We start from the raw sequence: 20525 nt of genomic DNA, 5'->3' as shown, positions 1-20525 counted from the left end.
GACTTAGGAACTCCTAGGTCTACACTTGTAGATCAGCTCTTGCATGGGGGTACACCAGAGCTTGGAAAAGTTACTTTTTTGAACTACAACTCCCATCAGCCCTAGGCAACATGGCCACTGGATTAGGCTGATGGGAGCTGTAGTTCAAAAAAGTAACTTTTCCAAGCTCTGGGGTACACCCAGTAGATTGTTCTCTGGGGTTAGATTAAGAGATTGATCCTTTACAGAGGGCTTAATTACATCTAGAAACTTAAACATCTCCCTCCTAGCAGCATTTCCAGAGCCTTTAGATAAGACAAGGATACATTGCTGGGCCTGGCAACCAAGAGGTCTTCTGTATCTTTAAAGGTTGTGCAGGGGGAAGGGAGAATTCCTCCTTGTGGTTTTTCCCATAACAGAGTTGCAAGAACACCTGCACGTGGCTGACTTTCTCTTCTCTTAAAGATGCAGGATCAGTCTCAGGCCATGAACCTGGCAACCCTACAGTCCCTATATATCAGGGATGAAGAACCTCAGTTTCAGGGTCCGAATACTGCTCTCCAGATCTCTCTGTCTGGTCCTTGCAACTGTCACAGGCTGCATCCCTTCGCCATAGGCCCTGCTTTACATCCCCAAATGTTTTATCCAGCCTCTTGCACATCTGGACGGGGTGTGAGTGTGTGTAGAAACTACTCAACTGAACAAAGGTACATTTTGTCTCTGGCATCACCTATCACTGCTATGTGGCTCTTAGAAGGGAACGCTCAGAGGTGAATGTCGCCCTCTGGATGAAAAATCTTCCCCCACCTTTGGCTGTAAATGGTTCCTATATATTTAGACCACCAAGCATCAAGGAGATGGGAGGGTGTCGGCAAGAGCACAAGGAGGAGAGATTTGATATAGAGAGAACCCTCTGGGAGATCCCAGGGGAGATGTTAACGTCTCCGCTCTGTTCTGGGCCTAGTAGTAGGTGACCACTAGCCAGATAGGCTGCAGTGTTGCCCTGGCCATGCAGCAGAATGAAAGTGACCTACTTCAAGTGGCACCATTCATGTCTGAATAGGGATGGGGGAGAAATTCGATTCAGTTTGCATTTAAAGGCAAATCTACCAAATTTGCCATTTCCAAAACATTTGTACTTTTTTAAAAATTTTGCTGTTCAGTCCTCTAGCCCAGCAATGTGTACACGAATGCATCAAAATGCATATATCTGTGAAAGCAGCATAGCAAAATACATTACACTGGGGGAAAGTCCTTGCAAAAATGTGTCCATCAGTCAAAACTGCATTAAAATGTGTTGATTAGGAGAATTTTTTTCATGAGGATTTAAAAAAAAATAAAGAAATCACAAATTGCTGTAGAAATACGAAGAACTGAATTTAAGTCTGGAAAAAATGAGAAAGTAAGAGAGCCAATATTGATAGATTCTTCCATCCTTAATGGCACAGCAAGACTGTTAGATGTTGGGGGAGTCATTTGGACTTCATTTTAGATGGCAAAATGTCTTGGGCCGGTACTGATAAACTGTCTCTGCCTGGCTATCTCTTGACCCACCTATGTTCATCCCTTTTCTGCCTCCTCAAACCACCATTTCCCAAAACTGCAGGATTCGGACATGGGTGTGTGTGAGAGACATGAGCTTGCAGGGATGGTCATGTGCTGAATGAGTGCACCTGAGACTCCCGTCGCCCCAATTCACCCTCCTCTGCAGACCTGGCCTGAGACCAGCAATCCAAAGACTCCATTTATTCAATTCCTCCTCCCTGTTCCTGTTTCCCTACAAGCCACTGCAATATGAATAATGCTATTCCGGGAAGCGTGTTTGTGACCAATGCAAAAGAAGCCAAGGAGCTGCAGAAATAATTGCCTTTGACAGTGGATATTCTTTGGTCTGTCGGCATAGCACTTGAAACACATCACAGAAGTCTGGAAAACAACCAGCGGCTCCTTAAAAGCTTCCTAAAATACCAACTCTGTGTTTCATTGGCAATAGTGACTCAGAACCCAATGGTTGATTATATCAAGATGATGTAACAAGGAGTTAGAAGGCTTAGAAGGGAATTAAAATATCACTGCAATTAGAATAAAGCTCTGAGTGTATGTGTGTGCACCCGCGTGCGTGCGTATGCCTAGAAAGAAGAGAGCTTTGCATTTATGAGAGGGCTTTCTTATCGGTCGGTATTTTTCTCCCCCCTTCCTCCAAAACACAGATGCTATTGAAACCAGGGGATTAAAAGTGTAGCAAGCTCTTCAAAACATAGCTGATCTCATGATCCATTGCCTTAGAAAAAGGCTGTGAGTTCAGTGCTATTCATCTACAGGGTGGTGGGGTGGGATGTTTCTGCAGTGCTAGAGGCAACGACCAGCTTTTCATGCAGACACAGAAAAAAAGATGAGAGAGAGCATTTCACCCCTGAGTTGACTACAGTGCATGTCACTATTGATGCTATCATCGGGAATATTAATCACAATTATGTTACAGGGAACAAGTTTTATGAGCATATTTGCATGAAGTTCAACCTCAAAAGCTGACTTGACTACTAGGTGTTTGCTGAGGATGACAAACATTATGAAGCTAGCTCCAAATTTGAAGGGGTTAGTAAAGTGCCGACTGGTAACCCTCCTACAACAGTAATGGCCTGCTCCCTGACGCCAGTGGCCCCCACTGTTTGCAGTGGATGGTAGCAGCATCCTGGTCTGCTGTTTCCACAAATGCTCCAGCGTAGCATCACCCTGGGGAACTGTGGGAAATTCAAAATGGCGGGCAGCTTGCAACCACATACAATTAGATAACAAATGTGTGTGAGTGTGGGCCCAGAACCAGGACAGGATACCTAAAGGACTATGCCTAAAGGACTGTAGTTCCCTTCTGCTTCCTTAATGAAACTAGTGATGGAAACATCTGTCAATTTCATTTCTCCCAGTTTCTCCTTTTTCCAGTATTAAATTAGGTTCTCCACATTTCTGCAGCCATTTGCTATTTTTTTTTAAATCTTCATGAAAATTCTCCAGCAATTTAGTAAGAATTTATCCTACTAAAAACATTTTTGCAGGCAGTTTTGACTAATGTACACATTTCTGCAAGCAATTTCTCCTAATGCATTTTTGTATATTATTTTCACAGATATATTCATTTTTATGCATGCTTTCCCCTAATGCAATTCCTCTGTGCAATTTTGCAAACATTGCTTAGTTGGAGAACTGCATAGCAAGATTCAGATAAGCACCAATTTCAAGCAATGCCTCTGTTTCAGTTCTCAGTTGTTTTGGAAAGTGAAATTTTGATAGATTCGGCTGGAAATATGACCTGAACTGAATTCCTCTCCCATCCCTACTTGAGACAATTTCTCAGAAGCGCTAGTATTGCTTATCCCTTCACTGCTCCAAACCATTGCGTGGTCTTTGTTATAAAGCAGGCCTACAGAACTCATGACCTGCCAAGCCAACCACAGGCTGCCAGTCAGGGCCAGCCTTATCATTAGGCAGAATGAGGCAGCCACTTCAAGTGGCAGATGCTGAGGGATAGGGACCAGTGAGAAGGTGCTGCAGGTTAGAAATGTGCACCCCAACAAACTAGCCTGTTTTCTTCAGGTACAGTGGAGGATGCAGCCATATTTTCAGTGTTGAAGTAAGATTCAGCTGCCGGTATTTGGAATGGGGAGAACCACCATTTATTTGTTTATTTATTTATTTATTGCATTTGTACACTGCCCCATAGCCGAAGCTCTCTGGGTGGTTTACAACAATTAAAAACATTAAAAACAAATATACAAATTTAAAAACACATTTTCAAAAAGCAATTTAAAAACACATGCTAAAATACCTGGGAGAAGAGGGAAGTCTTGACCTGGTGCCGAAAACATAACAGTGTTGGTGCCAGGTGCTCCTCGTCAAGGAGATCATTCCATAATTTGGGGGCCACCACTGAGAAGGCCCTCTCTCTTGTTGCCAGTCTGCCAGCTTCCTTCGGAGGAGGCACCCAGAGGAGGGCCTTGGATGTTGAGCGTATGTACTGGTGGGTTCGTGGCGGGCGAGGCATTCCATCAGGTATTGTGGTCCCAAGCCATATAAGGCTTTATAGGTTAAAACCAGCACCTTGAATCAAACTCGGAAACGTACAGGCAGCCAATGCAAGCAGGCCAGAATCGGTTTTATATGTTCGAACCGTCTGGTCCCTGTTACCAATCTGGCAGCTGCATTTTGCACAAGCTGAAGTTTCCAATCCATCTTCAAAGGCAGCCCCACATAGAGCGCATTGCAGTAATCTAACTTGGAGGTTACCAGAGCATGGACAACTGAAGCCAGGTTATCCCTGTCCAGATAGGGGCACAGCTGGGCCACCAACTGAAGTTGGTAGAAGGCACTCTCTGCCACCGAGGCTACCTGAGCCTCAAGTGACAGAGATGATTCTAGGAGAACCCCCAAGCTACGAACCTGCTCCTTCAGGTTTTTCCTATTACGGTGTTGCAAGAACACCTGCACTTGGCTGACTTTCTCTTCTCCTAAAGGTACAGGATCAATCTCAGACCCTGAGCCTGGCAACCCTAAATCCTATGCACAAGTTCCTCACAGTTATCTGTGTGAAAAAGAGAGAGCACTGACACTTAATCTTGCAAACCTATAAAAATGGGGAAGGACTGCAGCTCTGTAGTAGAGCTTGCCCTGCAGACATTTTCAGGTTCAATCACTGCCATCCCCAGGTAGTGCTGGGCATGTCCCCTATTTGAAACCATGGAGAACTGCTACCAGTTAGTGTAGACAATACTGAGGAAGATGGACCAATGATCTGACTCAGTATAAGGTAGCTTCCTATGGTCCTAACAATGACAAGTAAAAGTTCTCCAAGGCACCAAAAGGGGTTGTGGGTATGGGGCCAAGGTTGACTTTAGGCAGCCATCCTATGCACACCTAGTTGGGAATACGTCCTCTTGAACATAGTGAGGCTTACTTCTGAGTAAATGTGCCTAGGACTGCACTGTCAAAGTGGATCTACACCACAAAACTATAGGTTTTATATCAGTTTTGATAACCTGAAGAATCATCATGGCTTCTCTTCAAGAAATCCTGGGAATGGTAATGCAGTGAGGATGCCGAGTACTCACTAAGGTTTCCTAGGAAGAGGGAATACTTGTTAAACCAATTTACATCTCTTCTCTCTCCTTGCCATAATAAATTGTCCACAGCACAAACCTAACTAAACATGTTTACTCAGGGACAAGTCCTGTTAAGTTCAATGTGACTTACTCCCATGTAAATGTCTACAAATCTAGAAGTGTTTGATGATATATTGTTTTGAGTATTTGGATTCTGTTATTATCATTTAGCACTCCATCTCCTTTGGTTTCTTAAAATTGTTATGGAATTGAAGGTTGAGATAGATTATTTCTTTGGGTCCCCTTCAAGCCTGTGATCTTGTATCTGGAAGCTGTAATCTGTAAAGGAGGAACTTGTGCATAGGATTTAGGGTTGCCAGGCTCAGGGTCTGAGATTGATCCTGTATCTTTAGAAGAAGAGAAAGTGAGCCAAGTGCGGGTGTTCTTGCAACACTGTAATGGGAAAAATCAGAAGGTGGAATTCTCCCTTCCCCCTGCACAACTTTTAAAGATACAGAAGACCTCTTGGAGGCCAGGCCTGGCAACCAAGAGGTCTTCTGTATCTTTCAAAGGTGTGCAGAGGGAAGGGAGAATCCCACCTTGTGGTTTTTCACATTACAGAGTTGCAAGAACACCTGCACTTGGCTGACTTTCTCTTCTCCTAAAGTTACAGGATCGGTCTCAGGCCCTGAACCTGGCAACCCTAATAGGATTCCAGGTAAGCAACCTGATCCAGAGCCTGATGTGTCCATTTGTGTGTACACAAAGCACATCAAAAGCCACATTCATTTAAATGGAGGCAGCGCAATGGATTGTATCCAGAGGTGGCTGGTGCTCACTGGGACTGGTGGGGTGGGAGGCAGGGAGCCCAACAGGACATGGAGCCAGAGCCAATGACAGATAGAGCCAACTAATTCTGCTTTCGTCCCCATCCTCCACCTCCCTGCTGAGTTCTACACAGGCAACACTGAGACTGAGGCCCAATCTGCACTATGCATTTAAAACAGTATAATACCACTTTAAACAGTCATGGCTTCCTCCAAAGAATCCTGGGTAGTTTGTTAAGGGTGCTGAGAGATTATTGTTGTTGTTGTTATATGCCTTCAAGTCAATTTCGACTTATGGAAACCCTATGAATCTTTTTTTGGATATATTCACAGGGATTTCATGGTACGAGGTGTTCAGAGGTGGTTTATCATTGCCTTCCTCTAAGCCTATGGCACCCGGTATTCCCAGGTGGTCTCCCATCCAAGTACTAACCAGGCCTGACCCTGCTTAGCTTCTGAGATCAGACGAGTTCGGGCATGTTCAAGGTAGTATGGCCGTAGACACTGAGAGATGATAGGAGACCCCAATTTCCCTCACAGGTCTATAATTTCCATAGCAGTTTAACAATCAATCTCTCTATCCAGGGAAAGTCTGGGAATTGTATCTGTGCATCTGTTGCCTCCATTGAAATTAATAAGGAAGCTCTTATGAATAGAAGATCTACAGGTGTAAATATGCATGTGCTTGTAAAATAACTCCAGCATTGGGGTTATAATTTTCTGTTGTTCTTCTTTATTAGGTGCCCCTGATTTTGTTTTCATTTGCATTTTATTTCTGGCAGGGTAGTTGATGTATTCCTTATAGCCACCTTGTACTAAGCTCCTCTTTTTGGTGGATTCCCTGAAGCATTTTATGCACCTCCTTGAAATACCACATAGCAAAAGCTGACACAGGTCATAAAATTTGATGTCATCCTGGAAATGTTTCGTGGGGACCTGCTGCTGCTCTAGTCAGTCATTGCTATTGATCGCAGCATGGATTTTGGTGGGCAAATTTGCTCTTCTCTCACAGAGGCTGTGAGCAACTCTGGGACAGTTGATGAAGTAAAACAGATTGAAGGCGCCAAAATGGAAATTGGAACCGCTTCTGACAAACACATCTGTCCATTTGGCCTACCTCACAGAATCCCATCAGAATACGAACTAACCAACTGAAAACCAGCAACCACCTAATGATGTTTAGAAATGACAGCTTGAACACTGAATAAAATTAACAAGAAAAAAAATGCAGCGAGGTTATTATTCCAGGGCATGCTTCCCAGGGCTGGTTCAGATGGTGTGTACACTGCTTGATTGCTCAGCAGAGGATGTAGTCCAGTGGTCAGGGCTGGTGCCAAGCATGACTGGGCCCTTGGGCACCAACCTGCCCTGGGCACGCTGCTCCTGCCTATTCCACCTACCTCTCTACTGTGTTCTGTTGCTGCATGGACAGCACGTGCAGCAGTAGAACACAGGAGAGAGGTAGGTGGAGCAAGCGAACAGGCAGGTGGTCTGGAAGCTCCATCCCTGCGATCCATGGCAGGGACCCTGCCGCAGATCACAGAAAGGGAGAACTGCTCTCCCACCCTAACGAGGGGCCCTTTAAGGGGCCCTCTGGGCCACAGGGGACCTCAGCCAAGGCCCGACCTGGCCACCCTTTGGTGCTGGCCCTGCCAGTGGTAGAACATCTGCTTTGCATACAGAAGGCCCCAGATTCAGTCCCTACCATCTATGGGAAGGGCCAGAAACGAACTGTACTTGAAACTCTGGACAGCTGCTGCCAAGCAGCACAGACAGTACTGAGCTGGATGCAGAAGGTCCCAGGTTCAATCCCTGGTATCTCCAGGTCGAGCAGAGAGAGATCACTGCCTGAAACCCAACTGTCAGTACATTGGACTAGATGGACCAGTAGTATAAGGCAGCTTCCTACTTCCTAAGGGTTCAACCCTGAGTGGGGTTTTTTTTTCTGCCTGGCTGGCATGTGTCCTTGAACTCTGATAATGCCTCTTGTTGTATGGATGGAGGACAAAGAAGGGTGTGTGAGTGTGTCTAAAAAGTAGCCTCCTGTGCAAAGAGAAAGATTCACATCCTTATACATTTTTCGCAAATTGAATGTTTGTACAGGCCTAGCAAAATGGCCACACCGAGGTATAAGCCTGAGAGCCTGAGACCTTTACGCTTTTTATATTTACTTTTTTAGTCCCTTTAGTACCATATAGTATTTTATGTATTTTAATTGTATTGTATGCATTTTAATTTACTCTGTTTTTGTGTTTTTTATTGTGTACAATTTTATTATATATGTGTGCGATTTTATTGTAAGCCGCCCTGAGTATTATAGGGTAGAAGGGCGGGATAGAAATATTTTAAATAAATAAATAATAAATAAAAGCAGATGTTAGGACAACACAATTTTCCATTTCCCTTCTCTGTCCCAACAAGAATAACCTTTATCTGTTAAGTTTATATCCTGCCCTTCCTCCAAAGGAACTCATCTTGGTTTAATTTCTGCTCCTGGCAGCAAGACAAAAACTAACGTGTGATCATTCATTTAAGTTATAAAAGAAACATTTTGTATCGTTGAACTTGTTTATTTTATAGTCCTTGCTATCAAATACCTGGGACTACACTATGGATCCTGACGACAGTTTTTTTTCCTTGTCATAAGTACAGCCTGGCTGACATCCTGAGATAATCTCCTTCCGTCTCACTTCAAAGCCATTTGGTCCTTGGCTGATGAATGCCAGAGAGAGGTATGCAAGATAGATTCATGCCATACCACACCCTGCATTGTGACATTGCTGGAATATAAATCACACACACTTTAGGATTTGTTAAGTGGCTTTACAGTGTCCCTTTCACCTTGTCACAACTTCTGCAGTGTTGTTTCCTCATCAGGGAGGATAAGGCTGTCAGTGGCTACTACCCACCATAGCTGTGTTGTGCCTCCCCTGTTGCAGGCAGTGTGCTTCGGGGCACCACTTGCTGGGAATTGCAAGTGGAGAGACAGTGCTATTGTGCTCATCTCCTTCCCATAGGCATCTGGTTGGCCACTGTGAAAAAACAGAGTGCTGGATGGCATGGGCTTTGGCCTAATCTGGCAGACCTTTTCTTATCTTCTTTGTGCATAACTTAGAAGAAGGCACCACTTTACACTTCCATTAAGATAAGTTAATTCTCTTTCACATATATCAAGTGAGCATGGATCATGTTTTCAAGAAGATAATGTTCTCATAGATTAAACCCATCGAGTTTACTGAGCTGTAGCTCACTGGTCAAGCATCAGAGCTCATGCAGAAGGGCCCAGTTTCAATCCGCAGCATTTTCAGTTAGGGTTGAGAATGTCCCCTGTCTGAACCCCTGAAGAGCTGCTGCCAGTCAGTGTAGGTTTTGAGGTTTGGTTAAAAATAGTGGGAGGAGAGCAGAGACTCCCTTGAAGAGCTCCACGCATGTAAATGAAAAGGCTATGTCAAGTCATGGGCAGTGCTGGCTCCATGATTTTGAGGGGACCCTCAGTGCCACTGCTGCCAGCTGATGATGCTCCTGTGCCCTGTCATTGCTACTAGACAAAGCCAATGAGCAAGCAGACAGTAGCAGCCACTTCTCTTCGCCACCACTGTTGCTTGTTTGCTCATTTGCTCTGGCCCAGAGTGAGAGGCAAGTGAACAAGCAGGTTGCAATGGTGAAGAGGAGGAGATGTCCCAGTGGGCTCTTGCAAACGCCCCCCTTGCTGGGTTGTCTGGAACAGAGCTTGGAAAAGTTACTTTTTTGAACTACTGCTCCCATCAGCCCCAGCCAGTAACTTTTCCAAGCTCTGGTCTGGAATGGTGCATTTGTCCCCCAGGCCTGCCTTCTCCTGTTAGATTTCCTAAGGGAAGATAATACTGCCCTTCTTATCTGGAAATATCTAAATCTCAGTGGTCTTGTCCTCCATAAACCAGTTGTCTGACCTTACTCAAGATAGGTATCTGGAACAGGATATTCATAAACAGAAGTAACATTTCCAGGAAAAGGGGAAAGCTGCTGACACCGGGAAAAGGTATGCATCCCTAACCCCAAATGAGTGACAATGGGTATTAGGGATGGGTGAGAATTTCAATTCAATTTGCATTTCAAGCAGAATTTATCACATTTGCAATTTCCGAAACAATATGAGAACCGAGAAACAGCCATCCTTTGAAATTTGCATTTATTAGACTTTTGGGATGCAGTTCTCCAACTAAACAACATTTACAAAAATGCATATATTAGGGGAAAGTGTGCATAAAAATGAATATATGAGTGAAAATAACATGCAAAAATCATGAAATGATGAGAAATGGCTTGCAAAAATGTGCACCTATGTCAAGACTGCCTACAAAAATGTGTTTATTTGGAGAAATTTGCACTAAAATGGTGGAGAATTTTCATGAGGATTTTTTTTTAAAGAAATCGCAGATCGCTGTTGAAATGTAGAGAACTGAATTTAACATTGGAAAAATGAGAAACTGAGAGAACCGAAGCAGACAGATCTTTCCATGCCTAATGGGTATACATGGGATAATAAAAATGAACCCATCTGTTATTTGTGGCATTCATTTTGTAATTGAACTAAGTGGGCCTTATTTGGTTCAATTTTCATCCATTATTAAATGAATGCACATCCCAACTGGTCCTCTGCTTCTTTTGGCCTGTAGACATTAGCTAGTTCCATGCTTTGAAAAATGTTATCTGTTGATTTCTGCAGATCAGGTCATTGTTTGTGGCACAAAAACAGACCAGGCTGCCCGCCGACCACCACCTCGGCCATTTGGCAGCCATATGAGCAATCGAAATAATGTACATTTGTGTGTGTGTGTGCTAAAACAGGCCAAAGAAGAAACTGAAAAATTACAGTGTAGCAATTAAAAGGTGCCTGTTCTGATCAATTTACTTGTGTCCATTGTCCTTATACCGACCAGCAGTGCATCCAATCATAATGTTTCCTCTACTAGTTCTTCTCATCCCACTTTGTCGTTACCTTGGTTCACAAGTTGCCTTCTTAATGAGGGACCATGAAGGCCAGCCCTACTATTTGGCAGATTGATGCAACTGCCTCAGGCAGCACATGTTGGGAGAGCGGGCAGTGGTGGACGCCCTCTGGTTGTTCCTCCTGAGCCCCATGCCTGCACACTTCTATTGGAAGATGACACATGGCCTGTCCTGCTTCCCAAGGTGCAGAGAAGACTGCCCCATTGTCAGTTCAGTTGGCTTCTGCACATTGGTGGGGGCGCCATCTTGTCCTTAGCCTTGGCCAGCAAAATGTCTTAGAGTGGCCTTGGAAACCGTGTGTTTCCTAGGTTATATAGAGGCCTCAAGCACTGACCCTCCCCATCTCACCATGAGCTCCCAGCAAAAGAAGAACCTTCCCCGTCACTGCCTTCACATCCTGGCAGAAGGACCTCCCTGCAGCAACCATTTCCCTTCCTTGTCCTTTCTGGCAGTGGCCTGCTCTTGCCTGTACTCGAAAGGGACAAAGAGCAGGGAGAAGCAGCCACCACCAACCAGGTGAAAAGAAACAGCTAGTGAAGTGATTTCCTTCTTTTCAGGGAAACTGGGATATTGCTGTGGATGAGAGGATATTGCTGGTGATTGCTGCCTTGTATTGGGCCATTGGTCCATCTATCAGAGGATTTCAGACAGTAGACTCTCCCAGTCCTACCTGGAGATGCCATTGGGGACTGAACCTGGGATCTTTTGCAAGCAAAGCAGATGCTCTACCACTGAGCCATGGTCCCACCCACCACTAGCTTGAGGCCCCCAGAAGGTTGCCCATGAGGGAATGCAGCCCTGGCAAAGGTTTCTCAATGCTGTTCTTTAGCCTACGTGAATGCAGCACTCTTTAGCAGAGCCTGGAAAAGCTACTTTTTTGAACTACAACTCCCATCAGCCCCAGCCAGCTGGATTGGGCTGATGGGAGTTGTAGTTCAAAAAAGTAACTTTTCCAAGCTCTGCTCTTTAGTAATTTTTCCAATTCCTCATTTGCTCACATATATACACAGCACAGACTCATATACATACATACACACTTATATGTGTATATAGACACATCACAGTATGCATGCATACACACTAGGGATGGGATCTGTTGGCCAGTGCCGGTCCGAAAACAATCCATCGACCTAACAAGCCAGTATTGATTCGAGTTTGTTTTTTGTCCGCTAACTGCTGATATCACATATCTGGTTTCCCCCCCCATAAAAAATATAGATATTAACACTGATATTTTAAAGGAAATATCAACGTTTTGAAAGGAAACATTGATAAAATTATCATTCTTAATATTGATATTTTAGAGGCAGATTTTTTTTTTTTTAAGTTTTTGAGAATAGGCACAGAAAATCACTACATAAAAATTCAACCTGCAACAATAGAGAATAAGCGCATTAATGGAAAATTCATCACCAAATCTGAATTGGGCTGAATTCTAGCAGATCCCTAATACATACACTGTCTGTCTCTCTGTATATTCATGCATATCTGCACATACACAGGGAACATCAGCCTATTTTGTTTTAGTTTTGAAGGATGGGGCATAAATATGAGAGAGAGACAGAGAGAGAGAGAGAGAGAGAGATGGATAGTTTAAATATCCCTTTAAATGATATTATCTGTTATGTCCTAATCTAAACTGACTGCCTAACTGCAACGAGATTTTCAAGACAACATGTTCTTCTCAATCTTGAATTACTGGATAAGCAGCAAATATGCTGTTTGTTTTACTGAGGACTTACATATTGCCATGGTATTCGTTTTGTTCGAATTCTGAATACTTAAAGAGTGCCAGTTTGGTCCTGCGGCGAGGGGTGTGGTGTTAGATGCAGCACCCCATTTCAAGATTACAATCAGCTCACAAGTTGATGCCTTCTTAGGAGGAGTTGTTCTGGTTCAACAGGTCTTGAGACTATGTTCAACTTATTTTAAAATTGTGGCACAACTATTCTGTCTTCAATGAACCACTCTTTGAAGATGATCCAGGTCATAAAAATTTTCATTATCAATATGTGTGGAACTATTCAAAGCATGATTCAAGACATGAAAATCCACAGAAAAAGTTGAATCTTCAACAACTCTGTAAAATGGTTCTGGGGCTCCACCATGACTGAACTTGTGGCCTTTCTTTTCATGGAAGAGGAGCTTGAATCTCATGTGAGTTTGCATCTCTGATGTCATGTTGCTCACATGAGTAGAGTAGTCATCTGAAAAGTTTTAGTGTGAGTTGACTGCCAGCATATTGCCAGACATGACTAAAGACAACTTGAGAAGATAGCCTCATTTATTCAAAATATGAAACATCAGGTTAATCATGAATTAGATATATGAGCAATTGACTGGGGCCATAGAGTTTGAAATATTTTCATGCAAATCAGGTTTGAAAAGGAGCACTGTACCATGTTCATCTGATGCAGAAAAAGAAATTAGTCCCCGTATTTGTGTGCTTTATTTATATTCTAACTTCCTTCCATCATTTATAGCCTACCTTTCTTCTATGCTTACACCAGGCAGAGGCCTTTGCTTTATTATTTTCAGTGCCTGCTTAAAACATTTTTGTTTAGGCAAACCTATTGATGTGTTTTAATCTCTTTTTTAATTTACTGCTGATTTTAACTGTCTTTTAAATATTTTAATTAACTTATTTTATTGATAATTTTAACATTTCTTGTAAACCATTTAGAGGTTTAGTTATAATCAAGCAGTACATAAATGTTGTTAAATAACTAATAAGATAATTGTGGACCTCAGGGCAGCAGGCGACTTCTTCACTGAGCATTCATCCTGATTTGCTTCCACTCCATTTGCAGCTATAGAGGATTCATTCTGATGTGTTTGCAGGGAGGTTATACAAAGCTGCTTCAGGCAAGCGTTACTCCAGTGAATTTTCCCATTGCTTTCCTTACTGCAAAAAGTTTGGGGTTTTTTTGTGGGGGAAGAGGATGCAGATTTGTTGTGCAAGAGCTCCAAGTCAACTTCAATTGTGCAGCTTGAATTTGCCGATATGTGACAGTTTGAAAGCATCCACAGAGTTCCTTGCAGTCTCTCACTGACCAGATCCTGACTTGCTCAGTTACAGCAAGTTTGCTGCAAGCAGCATGTCCTATAGACACATAGCAATCCCTGACCACCACCTTTACAGCGAAAGAGTTAGGATCTAGCTCCCTGAAAGGTCTGACAATAATTAAAAAAACAAGATCTTAAGAACATTTAATTCCGTATAATTCCATTGAAATAAATGCTCTTGGTTCCAAGGTGTAATTCCACATTAATTTTCTGAATCAAAAGATATTTGTAGGTACTGTGGTGGGTTGTTGGAATATAGTAAAAATCAACAAATGAGGCAGATGGATATATAAGGGGAGAGAAAGGGGAGGAAAGAGAAATGTCAAGTCTACAGATGAAGCATAGGATAAAATATTTCAGAAGTTATATGTTGATTACTAGGAGAGAAAACTGGATGCAAACATTGTTTTGATTAGTTTTCAGGATTATAGAACTGCAGTATGGTCCTCATCTGCACTATATGTTTAAAGCAGCATCATACTACTTTAAGTGGTCATGGCTTCCCCCCAAAGAATCCTGGAAACGATAGTTTGTTACAGGCACAGAGAGTTGTTAGGAGATCCTTATTGCCCTCATGGCGCTGCAATTCTTAGAGTGGTTTCACAGCCAATCTCCCTTCCCAGTGACTGCTGCAGATTGTGAAACCCTCAGGTTTCTTTTTGGAAGTGGGATAGACAGTGCAATTCTGAAAGTAATTTGATATTTGGAGGAAGGCACAAGATTCAGTTAGAGCAGCTACAGGGCTTTTGTTATGCATTGTTGTTGTTATATGCCTTCAAGTCAATTATGACTTATGGCAACCCTATGAATCCTTTTGGATGTATTCATAGGGTTTTCATGGTAAGAGGTATTCAGAGGTGGTTTACTATTGCCTGCCTCTAAGATATATATGGGGAGGGGTGGGGTGGGGTGGGGGAAGTAACATAAGGAAATCAGCTTCCATAAATTAGAGGACACTGTTTTGTCTGTTTTCTTTGGTTAGTTACCTGACTTGCTTGAATGCACTGTTGCTTCTCTAGTGTGGCATGGGAAAATTCAGTTCCCAAGTTGTTATTCTCAAGGTTAACAGTTTTCACAGTAACCCAGGTTACCTTTGTATACTTGAGGGCACAGGGTAACAGAAAGAAATTTCTCAAGTGATTTCAAGAAGGTTGGTAATACCAGCAAGACCTCTCACTCCCACAGGGCACAGTGCTAGAGGGTTCCTCCAGATGACGTGTTTGCTGAGGAGTCATTCTGATGTGCCTGCACAAAACTTACGTAGAAGTGAGACTGTGTCCAGTCTTTATTAAGGGATTGCGGGTAGGTTATATGACAAGGAACTTTCATCATGATTAAGGATGAGAGAAAAATTTGATTTGGTTCACACTGAAAGTCAAATTTATCAAATCAGCACTTTCCAAAACAATATGAGAACTGAAACATAGTCATCCTTTGAAAGTAACACTTATTCAAATGTCATAGTGCAGTTCTCCATTAAGGGCGTGCTAGAATTCTGCCCAGTTTGGATTTGGTACTGAATTTTCCATTAATTTGCTTTATTCTCTATCATTGCAGATCGGATTTTTATGTAGCAATTTTCTGCGGCTATTTTCAAAAATATCAAATATTATCTAAAATATAATATCTAAAAACACTGATATTAAGAATGATGATCTTATTGATATTTCCTTTTGTTTGCTAATATTTCCTTTCAACATATCAATATTTCCTTTAAAATTATTGATATTTCCTTTAAAATATCTATATTAATATCAGTATTTTTTGCAAGGGAAAAAATGGATGGGTAAAAGCAGTGACTGATGGACAAAGAATTAACGCAAATAGATACCTTCCTGTTAGGTTGACAGAATGCTTCCAAACCACACCAGCCAACTGATCCCGTCCCTATTCTCCAACCAAACAATGTTTATAAACATAGGGAAGGTGTGCATAAAAATTAATATATGAGTGAAAATAACAAATATGCATTATATCAGGAGAAATTGCTTACAACAAAAATATGTTCAGGAGATATTCACACTAAAATCCTTAAGAATTTTCATGAGGATTTTTTTTTAAAAAAACGATCACAAATTGCTGCAGAAATGTGGAGATCTGAATTTACAATTGGAAAAAATGAGAGAACCGACTTCCGGGAAGGGTGACTTCGCTTGTGCCTGCTTTTGAGACGGGCTCCCGCCTCAAAAGAAGCTTATTCAGATATAAATCAGTCAGAACATTTTTTTTTTGACTGATGAAATTTCTCCCGGGCAGGGAGAAACGTAGAGATCAACCTCAAAAGCCTGTTTTTGTTGGGAGGACTGGATTTCATTAATTTATGAGAAAAGGTCCAGCCAGCAATGCCGGACGGACTTCCGAACAAGCTCTATCTGTTTAATGCGATACGTTTATCTTTTCTTCAAAGAGAAAACAGACTAACAGGCAAGCACCCTTCTTTCTATTATTTTTTTTACTTGGTTTAAATTGTTGCAGCAAAAAGAGATTTGTCAATTTAGTCAGCTTTAAAGAGCTTCTGGGTGAGTTATAACTCTTCTCTGTTATTCACGAAATTAACAGCTTATCTCTGTTTCTATTGCAAAAAGCTGTCCTGGAAGTGCATTCTAAAGATATACACAGAAGAGGGATTTCTATTCCGAGGAATATTATATTGTCTGGGACTATTCTCTTTTTGGTCTATTTTATTTTGACGAATCTGCTTCTTCACGACGACGCTAACTGTTTTGATGCTGGGAACTAAATTTGTTTTGTATTCTTGAACATAGAGAGATAAGGCAGGCTGCTCTGTTTATACTGTGATGTCATCAAGCCTGGAATATTAACCCAATTGTTGCTGAAATAAGAAGTGGTTCTTCTTTATTTTTGTTTTGCTTTGTTTTCGTGGTTTTAAAAAATGGCAATCAAGAAAGTGGCTGAGAATCTGGAAGTAATTATGTTTCAGAAAATAATGGATGAGATTGAGATAACGAAACAAACCCTGCGACAGGGCAGTAAGGAGCTGAAAATTGAACTGAGCAAAATGACGCAGGAGCTTAAAGAAATAGGGGATCCTGTGAGAGAGGAGAATGAGATCAGAGATGAGAAAAGAAAAAATAAAGGGAAGATACAAGCCCTGGAGATTGGAACAAATGTGGAATTGGAAAAAGATCTGGAGTTTATGGATATTAGAAATAAAATCTACTGTTTGGAATTTAACGTTATCTCTGAAGAAATTAATGAAGATATTAGAGATAAAGTTATCAATGGCTTGGATAATCTTCTGGACTGGAATGACGTGATGGAGCTTGATATAGAGAAAATCTATGGAACTAACAGCAGCCATGTGACAATGGAAAAACTGTCAAGAGATGAACCAGTGCATTTTGTAAAAAAGGAGAACAGAGATATGACTTTACAACAATATTTCAGCAACTTATTCAGAATTGATGGCAAGAAAATATTTGGGAGAGAGGAAATTCCCATCAGACTCTTATTATATGACTATGGCTATGACAGCAAGATTATTAGGGAATACTGATAATGGAAGATTGGACACTGAAATTACTGGACTTAACAGGACTATTGAAGATGGAAGATGGAATTAATAGGGATAATGGAATAATGGCTATTGAAATTATTGGACCTAACAGATTTTGATGAGATGGATTAATCGATATGTTTATTTGGACTATGGTTATGACAATAAGATTATTATTATTATTAACGAGATGGATTAATCGACATGTTTATTTGGAGAAAAATTGATAGATATATTTCTTAAAGAATTGAAACCTCTCTTTGACTTTTTGTGGAAAGAATAAAGTAATGTTTATGAGATTTGATGATTAATTAAGATAACTACTGGAGGAAAGTGATTTTATAATATAATTTAAGAGACAGGATTGTTATATATTGTAGACCTATAACTGATTTGATCTGCGACAAATGGGAAGTCAACATTTTATTTTTTTGTTTAATCATTTTTGTTTTGTTTTGTTTTTTGTCTTTGAATGTTTTATGATTTTGTTTTGTATGTTTTATGAAAATTTGAATAAAAATTATTGTAAAAAAAAAAGGAAAAAATGAGAGAACCATAACTGACAGACCTTTCCATACCTAATCCTGATTTGCTTACACGCTGTTAATACATATTCCAATTGGTTGTTTATTCATCCTACACTTTTTCAATGCATTTTCCTGTCACTTTCCTAACTGCAAAAAGTCCATCTTTTAAAAAGTGGAGTTGTTGCAGGAGGGTGACAGAGCACTTAAAGTGGTTTAAAGTGCTTAAACCTAAATTGCTGGTATGCGTTTGAATCCCTCCCTCATAATACTGATAGTCTGGAGGCAACCATAGGTGCATCTCTGTGGTGTTGCATGAGCAGCTCTGCCTCTTTTTGAGGGGAGGGGGGTGATCATCAGTTGTGCAGTGGCAAATTTAGAAGTGCAGGGTCCCTTCATACCATGTCCCTTCAGGCAGCCACACCCCTCTTAGTCTCCCCCCTCACGTCTTGCAGATTCACCAGAGCTGCCAATCCACCACCCCACTACCGTGGAGAAGAAGGAGGCAGGAGAGGAAGCCCTGCCCCGGCAGCCTCCCCAGCAGCACCAGACCATGGAAGAGGAACAGGAAGAGGAGGCGCCATGCTGTGGAGCAAGAGACAGGCTGTAGGCTGGAGTGGGCGAATTTCTGCTTAATTCCAACCCCTTGCAGTCAGAATTAAGCAGATTATTCACCTGCCCCAGCCTGTCTTTCATCCTGTGCTACTGTACCTTCTCTGCTGTCTGGCGGCCCTTCTCGGAGAGCCTGTTGCAGAGGCCTCTGCTGTAGCATTTTGCCTGGAGAGGGGGCTCCTCTCCTGCCTCCTCCCTCTCTGTGGTGGTGATGGGTGGTGGATTGGAGCCAGGAGGGAACCACCTGTAGAAAAAGTAATGGGATGGCATCTCGCCACTTCCCACCAGGAAAATTCACCTGAGGATCAGTAATTTGAATGGGTAGTTTAATATGGCCTCATTCACACGTTACGTTGGCAGCAGGAGGTAGCAGTAACACTACTTGGGGTGTGAGTAGAGATGAAAAATTTCCAGAAATTTTGAAGCCATGGAAAAAAACAATATTAGCACTTTTTACAGATTTAACATCACTTTGTTACTTTAGGAACATAAAATGTAATTATGTACAAGTTGGTCTGGCATAAAATTATCACATTTGTTATACTAAAAGTACATTTTATTCAAATAATTATTACAAATTGAATTTACTTTTTAAAATTTTTACTTTTTTTGTAACAAATGGATCTACAAGTTCCTGAACTGTAAGGACCACCTGAATTGTAAGAGACCTCTTTTGTTTTGCCAGTTTATGAGGAGCAAAAAACAATAAAAAACCCCAGAAGAAACCATCAACATTAATAACAAAGAAAATTATTTATGTCTCTGCTAGTCCTCCACAGTGTCAAGCAGACATAAAGCATCCATTCCCATCAAAAGAACTGAGAAAAAGGGGACCAAGATTCAATGAAACATTTTGTTCATCATGCTAAAATAAAACATTCCATAATCCATTTTTTCTTCATTTCCCCCCCAATTTTTCAGAAAAAACATAAAAACAGCTTCAGAAAAAAAACAGGGAAAAAAACCTGTTTCATAATTTTTCCAGTTTTTTTCCAGGCCTTCACATCTCTAGATGTGAGCAATCTATTTGCATTAATAATGCAATGTGTGAGCTGTTGATCACATAGATTTCAGCCACAGTACGCACTTCAGAGACTCCAGAATTTTACTTCAGGCTGCAGTCCTAACCCCACTTGTCTGGGAGTAAGCCCTATTGAATTCAGTGGGACTTGTTTCTGAGTTGACATGGTGAGGATGGCAGCCACAGATATCACAAAACCTGTTGTCCAAGAGGTATTTACTAGCTGTCATGTTGCTCCTGCAAGTTAAACAGCTTGTGTAAATTGAAAAAATAGCCCAAAGGTTAGCAAATGAACAAGATTTAAAGTAACAGTATTGAGTCTGAACTGGGTCCTGTCATGAACCCCATGGACTGGGCGTGGGGCGGCGAGAATGAAGAGGAGGACTTGGACTTTGAGTGGGAAGTAGTCACTAGTGACATGTCTTCAGGCGTGCAGGAGTCTGCGGGCAACCGGGCTGCAGCAAGTGACAGTTCTGCCCTTTAGATCCAGTTACCAGCAAGAACACCTACTCAGGAAGATGATTCTCTGCCTACCTTTCACCCCCTTCTTCTAACTGCTCCGCCAACTCCACTGTGCAATCCCCCTCCTCCTGTTGAGGAGGACCTCACTGAGGCAGTCTAGCTGCCCTCCCCTCAGATTCATAGGAGTTGGCATCAGCAATCTCAATAGGCTGTTATTATTCCTCCGAGGAGGAGCGCTCGTCTGCGCACGCGTTCTCCACAGTGACACTCAGTCCACACAAGTACTTACTTAAGCTTGATGAGGTGTGTATAGTTGCTGCGACAGCATCTTAGTGCAGTGTACTCATGCCTAGTTATTCCTAGTAATGAAGCTGAATCCTGTGTTATCTGTAAGCTGATTCATGAAGCGCTCTGAATGGAAACTTTCCATGAAAT

General features: G+C 41.8%; 1 non-coding gene across 1 annotated transcript; it reads right to left on the bottom strand.

Moving 5' to 3' along the window:
- Positions 1-6283: 6283 nt before the first annotated feature.
- On the bottom strand, positions 6284-6402 carry LOC133389913 (5S ribosomal RNA). Its single transcript, XR_009764220.1, has one exon. It is a non-coding gene; the product is annotated as a 5S ribosomal RNA (ribosomal RNA).
- Between the last annotated feature and the right edge of the window lie 14123 nt (positions 6403-20525).

This window comes from Rhineura floridana, chromosome 7 (genome assembly GCF_030035675.1).
Source record: "Rhineura floridana isolate rRhiFlo1 chromosome 7, rRhiFlo1.hap2, whole genome shotgun sequence".
NCBI classification, from domain to species: Eukaryota; Metazoa; Chordata; class Lepidosauria; order Squamata; family Rhineuridae; genus Rhineura; species Rhineura floridana.
This window is presented reverse-complemented; position numbering and strand designations above follow the sequence as displayed.